Source organism: Bactrocera dorsalis, chromosome 4 (assembly GCF_023373825.1).
Source record: "Bactrocera dorsalis isolate Fly_Bdor chromosome 4, ASM2337382v1, whole genome shotgun sequence".
NCBI classification, from domain to species: domain Eukaryota; kingdom Metazoa; phylum Arthropoda; class Insecta; order Diptera; family Tephritidae; genus Bactrocera; species Bactrocera dorsalis.
The window spans coordinates 37,587,226-37,599,008 of NC_064306.1; positions in this window are offsets into that span (position 1 = coordinate 37,587,226).

Here is an 11,783-nt window from a genome sequence, read left to right on the forward strand (position 1 = left end):
TTGGTTAAGTATTGGGTATATATCGGTTAAGTATCGGTTATATCTGATTGGGAAAGCTCAAAATTTAATGCATAAGTATGTAAAATGATATAGGGAATCGTAAGTAATAAAAAACTCAGTTTCAGTTATTTTGGTGATATGTTGTTTTGCATTTTAGGTGACGCTATACATACATAAGTACATATTTAAGCCCCCAGTTATGGCGCAGTTGTGGCATTTTTAGCCATTTTCAATGCATTGCATGCATTCCTCTATCCTCTGTATATGTATGTGTGCTTATAACGGTTTGTGCAAAGCACTTCCTTGCATTTTTGTTGGTTGTTGCAACATGACTGACACTGAGCTGACAGTTTTTAAAAAATTATGTTTCACATATAAAAGAAAAATCAACGAAAGCGCTTAAAAAATACAGAACACAGGCAAATCTCTCACACATACACGGTGACAAGAGCACACACGAGCGCACACACATGCAAATGGAGTGTGAAAATCAAGCGCAGCTCGGAGGAACAAAGCCTGTGACAACGGAAAAAACGAAAGTAAATAAGAGTGTAAACAAAAAGTAAAATGACATAATAAAATTTCATAAATAAAAACAAAAACAAACACACATAGAAAATGTACACTTTACACGGAAAAGGATTAAACAAGAATAAATGAAAAACTGCACACACACACACGCACACCCATACACTAACATGTGCGCGCTTTGTTTACAATGAAAAGATTATTAAAACGAAAAAAAAGAAGAAGGCATAAAGTGAAAATGAAAACAATAACAATTTTAATATAAAAGCGAAAAATACGACAACAACAACAAGTGTTTGTTAGGCTCATGCCCTCAACGAAGCGACGCAAACACACACACACTAATATTCATGCCCAGTCTCGAATTTGTTGCACGGGTTGGCAGGCTAGCAAGTTGCCACTTGTGGGGCACGCTGCATGCACTCGAGTGCCGTACAAGAAGTCAATGTCCTGCCACACGAAGGCAGAAGCCAGCGGCAGGCTCGACCACTTGCCCACCGCCCCCCACACACACAGTTTTAGCAGCGGTAACGCTGTACCAACGAACTTGTGCTTTCATAAATTCTGCAGCGCTTTCACTCGGTGTTAGTTATTAGTGAAGTTGTTGACTTGAGTGCGTGTATGTGGCGTACAGGGTGTGTCCTAGCACATAAAATGTTAAGTGTAACAAGTTTTTTCAATTATTGGTTTTGCTCTAAAAACAAAGGAAATTATAACAATAATTATGTGTAAATAAAAGTATTACTCCTATTAATTGTAATTCAGTGTTTTTATTGGTGTATGTGTGCGTTCATCCATCCGCGTCGAAAGGCAGAGTGACAGTAACTTGATAGGTGTTGTCCACCTCCTCGCTCCAGGCGTGGCAATCATTCATTGGTGTCTTGCTAACGTCCGAAAACATAAAAAATTCTCCAAATGGCGGTGGGGAGAAGTCTGCTAAGTATTGGAAATAAGAAGAAAGTAAACATTAAGGTGGGTGAAAAGAAGCGAATGCTTTTTTTTAGTATTATTAATTGGTTGATGGCCACCCCTGAAAAAGTCTCACCAAGTATGAGCTCTTAATTGTCATCGGCAGGTGATCTGCCTTAGAGTTTTCTATTTTTTTCTCATAATCAGTTAAATAAATTCATTTATCGATTCCACCTACCTGAAAAAATAACTCATTTCTTACATTTTGTTGGAAATTGAACGCTTTACAAAATGGTCTCGTCAGATTTATTCGTAAACTTAAAAGTTTGAAAGATATTGAGGATTGAAATATATAATTCAAGATTTTTTCAAATATTATTTTGTTCCAATTGGTTCTAAAACCTCTGCCGTGCTGTGGGTTCGGCACCGGACCGCAGTGTGATTCCACACTGAACCGATTTTCAGTGCTACCTGCCTTTAAGTTCAACCATAGCCTCCACGAATGTCCCAAAATGACCAAACCCAAAGTGCAGATTGGAGCGAACTCCAAGGGCTAACTGGTTCCGATGATACTAGATTTAAATCTCCGGTCAGACCATATAGCTTTTGCTACTACCAGTTGAGCACACATAAACTCAATGACTAATAATATTTGTCGCTTGAACCTCAAATGAGATTTCATTAGAAGGAATCTCATTCAAAGTCTATAATATCAGTTCAAGCTGAGTATTATAGCACTATTGATGACAGAACTATGCTGAATGCAAGTCAAGTAACAGACATAGTGCATATTGGATTTTAGTGCCCTTTAACGACAGGCATACTTTACCGCGGGCAAATTCTACCCGCCGCCCTCTGGTGGGGTATGCAGTTACAGTCGGGCTTTATCTAATTCCTATTCTTGCGTCCTCGCGCGCGACCTTGGAAACGTGAGCATCACATGTGTAAAATGCGTTAGCCAACCCGTGTGCAGCCTGGTGTCAGGGCTAAAAGAGAGATGTCTTCAGCGGAGTCACTTCTACTCATTCGCTCAAGTCTAATTGCAGCTTCTGTTCCCCAGAGGTGCGGCTGCGAGCGGGCGTCGGTCTTGAAACAAGCGGTTCGTTATATAGTAAATGTGTACAAAACTCTGTACTACTCGACTATGGTGCGCTGGATTTGGGACCCGCAGAAAGCATTCCTATTGAAAACGAGACAGCAGCTTCAGATGGACGCCACTTTTGATGACGACCATGAGTAAACGTAATAATGACTATGATTAAAGGCTATGCACCTGGAATGTCCGGTTCCTTAAATAACAAGGTTTATAGGCTCGTAAAAGTAAAGACTGATATCAACACCGCCCAAGAAATTCGAAGGAAACGAGTAGGTCCTTATGACTTTTACTACAGCGGCTTTCTAAAGAAGCACAAATTCGCTGTGTGATTCTTGGTTGAAAAAAAAAAATCAGTCGTTGGGTTCTAGCATTCACTCGATTGCATCCGACATGATCTCAAAGTTGTGTTCGGCTAGATTTTAACGCCTGGGTGGTCAAAAAAGGCATATTTGGTACAACAGGTGGAAACTCTGCTTACGTGGCAAAACCTTGTCAGTAGAGCTAGATTCCAGCACAATAAAATTCATCAGGCTACTTGGCTGTCTCCGGATAACAGAGTGTCAAACTAGATTGATCATATTGTGATAGATGGACGATAAATCTGTAATATCCTTGATGTCAACAAACACAAGGAAGATTCGACGCCGAGAAGCTACAATCACAATCGAGCTATACGGTTTTCAACGCGACTTGCACTTCTGCTCTCTGGCAGCATTCATTGGAACTGGAAAACGAACTGGTTCACCAGTTAAGCCAATAAAATCTCATCCTTCTATCGCAAAAAGTCTTCATACCCTAAGGAAAAAGTTTTGTTATTGAGGAAAAGGGGAGAAAATCAAGCAATGGATGCAAACTGCAAAAATATTACTTGGAGGATATAACCTGAAAAGGTTAAAACAAACCTCTGGAGTCAATGTTGGGATACGGGTGGCAATATACTCGTAAATAGGCCATGACAGACTCAGGGGAATATGTACTATAAAAAGGCATAAAATCCTCTGGTTTCCAAATCCGTAAAGGAAGCCTCTCTTGTATTTTTTAGAATGGTGTTGTGATTCGTTTCCTCTACTAGCCTTGCATTCGCATAGAAGTCTTCCGTGGTATAATTTTACGGTGATACCTGTTCTGGCTAGTTCATCTGCAGCACAGTTTCATTGGCAACTCGGTATAAGAGAACTGTGGAATGATATTTCATGTGTATGAAGAGCTTGAGAAGCTGTGTGAATGCTCGAAAATCCTGCAAAAATATGCAGCGAATCATCGAATCGTCGTTGTTTTTGGTGAAAAATGAGCTCGCGCCGTATCCCCTTTGCACAGATTTTTCTCATACCCAAATATTCTTGAGTGATATAATATGTATGTACGAGTATATGTTCAGTTGATATCTTTAGCGTGCCTGCTATCTCGAACAATTTCACTTTACGGTAATCCAAAATCATTTTTTGGACTTTTTTGATATTTTCTTCGGTAACAACCGCTTTTGACCGTTTACTGCGTTCACCGTCTGCGGTGCTCATTTCACCACGTCTAAACTTATCAATCATTGATGGTAGATTTTCCTAGGTCAATGTCCGGAAACACGTCATCAAGCCAAGTTTTTGATTCGACTGTATTTTTTTCTTCAACTATTATTACTATAGTTTACTATTATTATTTTTTTCTTCGAAACTCCTTTTTATCATTTTTTACAAGTTGCTTCACTCATTTTGATAGAACTCACACACTATTGGTCCAACAGTTGTCAGATTTATACACATGCCTTTAGAAGATTAGGGCTAACTAAACGTCATATGCCTTTAATTCCACTAGTACCATATCTGAGGCAGGGAGGTCCCCCTTCAATTGATTTGTTATGTATACCACTTTCGATATTTGCTTTCGATTTCGATTTTTTGAGACTCACAAGCGGCTACAATCCCTTAATATGAATCTAACAACTCAGAACAGTTTCATTGAAGCTTTAAGAGAAGCGATTTAACATTTTGAAATTAAAGACTCACATTTTTTTACCATAACGCAACTTTAATGTCTACAGCACTTGGCTCACATGTAAAGCTCGCTAAGTACACCCAAATATTGCGCATTTGAAGCAAACATAAAAATAGGAAAACTCAAAAAAAATTGTTGTCTCGTCATAAGCTGTTGCTTTTTGTGCAACAATTTGTGCACTCAACCTGCTTCCGCTTTGCAGCGGCTGTTTGCCGTTACGCCCATTTGTTGTTGTTGGCGTTACTTACACGGCTTAGTTTGCGCCAGTTTGTGTTACTTTTTAAACGCTTATTTACTGTTATGCAAACACTTTCGCTGAGCATAAAAGCTTTGCTTATTTTGCCAGCGTTAGACAACAACGAGAACAACAAAAAGTGTGTGAGTGGAGTTGCCAAAGGAATTTGCTCATGTGTGAGTAGTTGAGTCACTCACGCGGAGTTGGCAGCTAAAGTGGTCTCAACACGGCCACTTATGCCGCGAAAACTGCGTGAGCGTCCGCACGCAGTCTGACCAAACGATAAGCAGGCCAGCGCCGAAGTGGTGCGCCACGGCGTATACGCAACTTACTCTGAATGGTGTGTTTATGCACAAACAACAGTAAATGCGCTGCGCAGCCGAGGGAATATAATGAAAGCAAGTGAGAAAAAATACAAAAAAATACAAAAAATAGCAACAAACAACAACAACAATTCAAAATATTTATAGCAGCTACAGCGTTGGCCAAACTAAATAATTCAGCTTAGCAAACGGCTTGTTGCCGAAGGGGTGCGGCATGCCACGCTGGCCGGCGCAAGTGGTGGCGGCACACTATTTAGCTGCTTAAAATAAAACAAATAATAATAATAGCGCGGCAAAAACTGCCAAACCCAGCAGAGTGCCGGTCGTGAGTTCGTTGAATGAATGCCGGTTGTTGGGGAAGTTTGTGGCGCAAGTGGATTGATGGGCGGGTGTGGTCGGCTCTGGCATGCAGTGCGGCGCGCAAACAATGCTGTTGCATGTGAGTGAACGCCCAAAAGTATGCATTTCATAAATTTCGGCACTCATAACCGAAATTCCACAAAAAAAAAACAAAAAAAAAAAAAACAAAAAAAAAAACGAAAATAACCAAAAACTCCAGTGAAACACAAAGAACGAAAATAAAATGTCGGAAAACTATAATTGCGGCAAATAGCATCCGGGCGAGTGCGCCACACAAATGCACAGATGTAGCGTACCCCACTTATGTGTGAATACGCTATGTTGCATGCAACTCGACATGGTTTTATGTTGATTTTGATTTGGCTTGCAGCCACACAGCGCAAGGAACAAACAGTCTTACCATACTTGTGCGTTCTCCACACCGAAAGCAAAAACCGACGCGGGGAAAAAGTAATAATAAAAGAACAACAAAACGCCGAAAAACAAGAAAAAGCAACTCTTGCATTCAGACGCAAAGTAATCAAGCGAATGTGAGCGCCGAATTTCGCAAATCTACATGCCAGTTCGGTGGGTAATACACCAGCGCACAACAACAAAAACATTTTGGGTTGGCAAAAAACGCGAATAAATTTTTGTGTGAACTTTCCTAATTAAATGAAAATGAATTAAATTTAATTTCTTTGGCAAAAGGGGGGAACGTGGCAGCTAAATGGAAGCCAAAACATGAAATTCTAGCATCCGTCATACATTTCAACACTTGCGCGCACACACAGCCATACGCATACTGGCATGCAGACACTATCGGATACGTATAAATGCTTGTTTTATGTAATGTAGATAGTGTATTAGGGTGGGTTAATAAACTAATTTAGTAATTTCTTTCTCGAAGCTAGAGTTCTCTTCAAAAATAACGAAGTTTTCATACAAAAAACTTGATTTTGTTAGATCAGTTTGTATGGCAGCTATATGCTATAGTGCTCCGACCTGAGAAATTTCTTTGGAGATTATACCGCTACTTCTGGCAATAATTTTTGCAAAATTTTGTGTGGCTAACTCGTAAAATAAAAAAGCTTTCCATACAAGAACTTCATTCTGTTTGATCAGCTTATATGGCAGCTATATGCTAAAGTGGTTCGATCCGATTAATTTCTTAAAGTATTATACCGTTACTTTTTCTAGTAATTCTCCCAAAATTTTGTGTGTATAACTCGTCAAATAGAAAAGTTTTCCATACAAGAACTTGATTTTGTTCGCACAGTCTGTATGGCAACTATATGCTATAGTTATCCGATTTGAAAAATTTCTTTGTAAATTATACCGTTACTTTTTATAATAATTCTTGCAAAATTTCGGGTAGATAACTCGTCAAATAAAAAAGTTTTCCTTACAAGAACTTCATTCTGATCAATCAGCTTATATGGCAGCTATATGCTATAGTGGTCCGATCTGAACCAATTCTTTGCAGATTATACCGTTACTTTTAACAACAATTTTAGCAAAATTTCGTGTGGATAACTCATTAAATAGACAAGTTTTGCATATAAGTTCTTGATTCTAATCATTCAGTTTGTATGGCAACTATATGCTATAGTAATCCGATCTAAACAATTTCTTCGTATGTCAAAGCATTGCTTTTGAAAATAGTTTATACAAATTTTTGTGACGATATCTCTTCAAATAAAAAATTTTTTCATATATGCACTTGACTCCGATCGTTCAGTTTGTATGGCAGCTATATGATGTAGTGAACCGATATCGCTGGTTTCGACAAGTGTTAAGCTACTTAGAAAGAAAAGCACATGTGCAAAATTTCAGTTCGATATTTCAAAAAAAATTTAAAATTATACTTTCACGGTACCTGAAAAAATTCGAAGTGTTGGCTCACCATATTATACATATACATATGTACACATGTATAAATATATCGGTGTGTTTGTGTGTGCGCAGAGTCTCTCTTGTATTTGTACGTGCCTAAGTAAACAGACGTGCGCTTGTAAAGCGCCAAACATGCATACATACACACACATATACATATATAAATGTGAGGCAGAACTTTGCTGCAAGTTTACCTTTTGGCATACTAATTATTCATGCGAAACCGCGAAAAGTCATTAAATTTATTTGCAGCAAATAGACTCGCTTTCCAAACACATGCACACATACTGACACACATAAATAACATTACATACATACTTATGTATGCTGGCAAGCAGCTGCCGATAGTAGCTGTCTTAATTACGTGTCTTCTCTAGGCGGACAATCTGACACACAGACAACAAGTCGCAAGCTTTCGACTTTGCCGAAATAAAATTAATTTCAAAATTAGTCAAACACACACATACATTACGAAATAACTCATTTATGTTCAAACACACACACACGCATACACATACATATATATACTTATGTCCTGTACTAACACACAATACACTCGGGCATTTGCATTTTGCATGAACTCACGTGAAATTTTATCTGCGAATGTCACAAATCAATTCAATCAATGCCACTCTCTGCCTTCCCCCGCGCACTTACTCTCTCTCACTCTCGTCAGCCACTAATTAGGTTGATAAATAATATTAAATTAATATTTGATTTCATTATTAATGCCATCGGGAAATGCATTGGTTGCACACACAAAATGCCAGGAAAAATGATTATCGTCACCGATATTCGCCGAACGTCCATTAAAGGTGTCGTCGCTTCGTCCGAAGTGTAATGAAATGAAATGTGTTGCGTAAGTGATAAGAAGGACAAATGAGCAGTGGTCAATTATGCACATATCTGATGAATGTTTTTGTTACTGACTACACTCTCATATAGTTTTGTATATACGTATGTATGCGAGTACAGTCGCTTGTTTCCTTTTTGGGGGCACACCTAGTACTGAATTAAAAAAAAATCTTTTTTTTTGTATTTCACATATCGATGTGTTATATCCTTACAAATAACAGACTAAAATTTTAAATCGATATCTTATATAGTTTTTGAGTTAAAGCTTTCTAAAGTGTGGGCGCTGTTGCAGATCTATAATTCCGGTATCTTTTTACGAATAGCTTTGCGACTACGCATAACACTCAAATAGTGTTCCTTGTTGACAGTTTTGCCGGTCGGACGAAATTCGGGGTTCACCACACTTCGTTAATAGGAAAAAGCTGTCAACATAACCTTGTTTTTTGATCTGTTTGACGTGGATTTTTAATTTCGGCTGACTTGTGTCACGATATTTGGCCGATTGATCGTCTGTTTCTGAGACCTAATCATAGCTCAAAGACTCATCGCTATTAATAACACGTTTCATGACGTCCTGGTAGGTGGAAACCATTGTTTTAGAGACGTTAACACGCCGCTGTTTTTCGAAAATATTGAGTGATTTTGAAACCAATCGTGCTTTCACTTTTCTTAGGCCTATATGATTTTTCAAAGTAGTTTTTCTGATCCTTCCGACATTCCAACGATGCCAGACCAGACTAGACCAGACCAGAGATCTCTGACTTTTAATCGTCATTTCTGCAGCACCTATTTCTGTATTTTATTGACGTGTTGATAATCAATTTTATGGATGGCCGTCATGGACTTAGTTGGCCTTCAACGTGTTCTCGACCCTATTTCAATAACTTGTACCAATCAAAAACACTTGCTGGCGACAAACCATTATCACCAAAGGTTTTTTCTAACATTCTGAACATTTCGGCAGAAATTTGATTCCGCACACAAAATTTAATGGAACTTCTTTGTTGAATAATTTAACTCATCCAATCATCGCCAAATGCAATTTACGAGGTTTGACAATTAAGTAATGAGACTAATTTTATTGACGCGCTTGTGCTAAACCTGTGATCTTGAATTCCCTTTCTTTTTTCTCGGCATCCCTCCTCTCTCCACTGATATATGTATCATCGCTCTATCTTGTTCAGTTCGCCTGCTGCGTCAAGTTAAGTAGACGTGTGTTTGTAGTGCTCGTCACGAAAATGGAAAAACGAAATCAAGAGCACCGCGTCGCGATAAAATTTTACGCCAGAGTGGGCGAAACAGCTTCGGAAACGTTCGCTAAAATTGTAAGAGTGTATGGTGATAGTGCTCTTAGTCGTGGAAACCAAACGCCAAAGCTCACAATGGTTGTCTCCGCGCGCCCCGCCCGAGAAACTCGGTGGTCAAAGGAAGGAGGAGTCGATTATGGACATCCAGGTGGCCGTGACGAGGGTAATCGCGGACATTCCAGTCGAAGCGTTTCAGAAATGTTACGAAGCTTGGAAAACGCGCTAGAATCGCTGTATAGCTGCCCAAGGGGACTACTTTGAAGGGGATGACAGAGTTTGTAGAATAATTTTCTAATATACGGTTTTTATGGAATCAGTCTCATTACTTAATTGTCATAAAAATATTTCAACGAATGGGTTTTCGTGCGAAATTTATATTAAAAAGGCTTGCTATTTTTTTGTCCACGGTACCTACAAGAATATGTATATATATTTATTACATAAACTTTTATTTTTATAAGATATTGATTTTTGTAAATCAATTTTTTTCTTCTTTACAGGTAAGTCCACAACCAATGAGCTTTCAAACTGTCAAAGTCCATGTGAGTACATACAATATACTGTGACTACGAACTGAACTGATAATCACCGAACTGTTGATCAAAAGTTTACTTCGGCTGCACCGAAGCTATAATACCCTTCACAAGTTCAAGATTTCCCTACAAAAGCTTTGCTTTATTTTGAACGTTCAGTTTGTATAGCATATGCTACAGTGATCCAATATTGGCGGTCCCGATAAATAACTGCTTCTTGGAGAGAAAGCGACGTTTGCCAAATTTCAGATCGATATCTCAAAATTGAGAGACTAGTTTCCTTATACACAGAGAATATATCTAATAAATTCAACAATTTTAATTTATATTAAATATTTATTTTTTTTTTATTTGAGAAAAAATTGTTGAAAAAAGCCAAGAATCCATGTAAACCCTTAGGTAAATATAGAGGTATGCTCATAATAGACTTATTTCTTATTAAAAGATTAAGAGGTCCTTCAAAGGCTCGTGTAGTGTTAAAATTACTGCCTTTAAGTCAATTACTAAAGAATTTGTCATGAGTATGTTCGCGGCGGTCTTTAGCTTAGAGTAACATTAGTAACTATTAAAAAAAATATACAAATTTTTGGAAGTTCTGTAATGATATAGTTCCTTAATATACAGTGCGTTCAAAAAATAAACGGGTTAAGTTTGCGCAATCAATTTGCGGAAAACTGTTTTGGTTTTGAGCAGCCTTTCTATTGAAGGATACTAAAGGTCCCAAATGGACCATTAAAAAGACGGCTAGTACACTTTTGAAAATGTAGTTTGATCATTATGGAGAAGCTGGAAGCGTAGATGACAATTCAAGAAGAGGGAGGAATCACGTAACATCTAACACGGAGGACAAAGCTATAGCTTTTCTTCTTAGAAGAAATCACTGCTCAGTCTAGAGCAGTTAAAAAAAATGTTTAAAAAGCGATAAGACATATCTATAAATACGAAATGGGACAGGCTTCAGAGGTCATTCAACAAATGCAGCAGTACTGCAATCAAAGCTCTACTTAAAAAGGACACACATTGAAATTTTGCAGTGGGCACAGGGAAACATCAACCGTCATTGGACCAATGCAGTATTTACAGGTGAGTCAAGTTTTGCATTGTTTAACCTCTTGAAGTGTTTTAGGCTAAGAAAAAGACAAAAGTAGTTCAAAGAAGCTTTAAACGCACCCAAAAAATGCATGTTTTTGCTTCTCAGATCATGAATTTGTGGTTTTGACAGGCTTCATCAGTTCAGTCTTTTCGGATTTCTAATCAAACTTCAACTTTTTCATATTTACTCGTATAATGAACTTTAATGAACCAAATAAGTACCATTTTGGTCGACCACTTTTTGCCATTTTTCCACTAGGGACATTATACCATTAGTATAAAACTTTTCTGGTTTCTCAGCGAAAAACTCTTCTCTTGAAGTCAACTTTACTACATTAAGGGAGCTCCACATTGACCGAAACAAACTGTAGTCTGATGGTGAAAGGTCAAGGCTATATGGTGCATGTATCATAACTTCCCAGCCAAGCTCTTCCAGTTTTTGCCGAGTCATCAAAGATGTGTGTGGTCTAGCGTAGTCCTTTCTGTTGATCAGTTCTGGCCGATTTTAGCAGTAAAATGTAAAATCAATCGTTTGACCAGGTCGGAGCAGCTCATAGTGGATAATGCCTTTCCAATCCCACCAAACTTTGCAGCATAACCTTTCGAAGCATCAATCCTGGCTTTGCGACCATTTGTTGAGCTTGACCCCGTTTGGAACATGTTTTTTTCGCACATTATTGT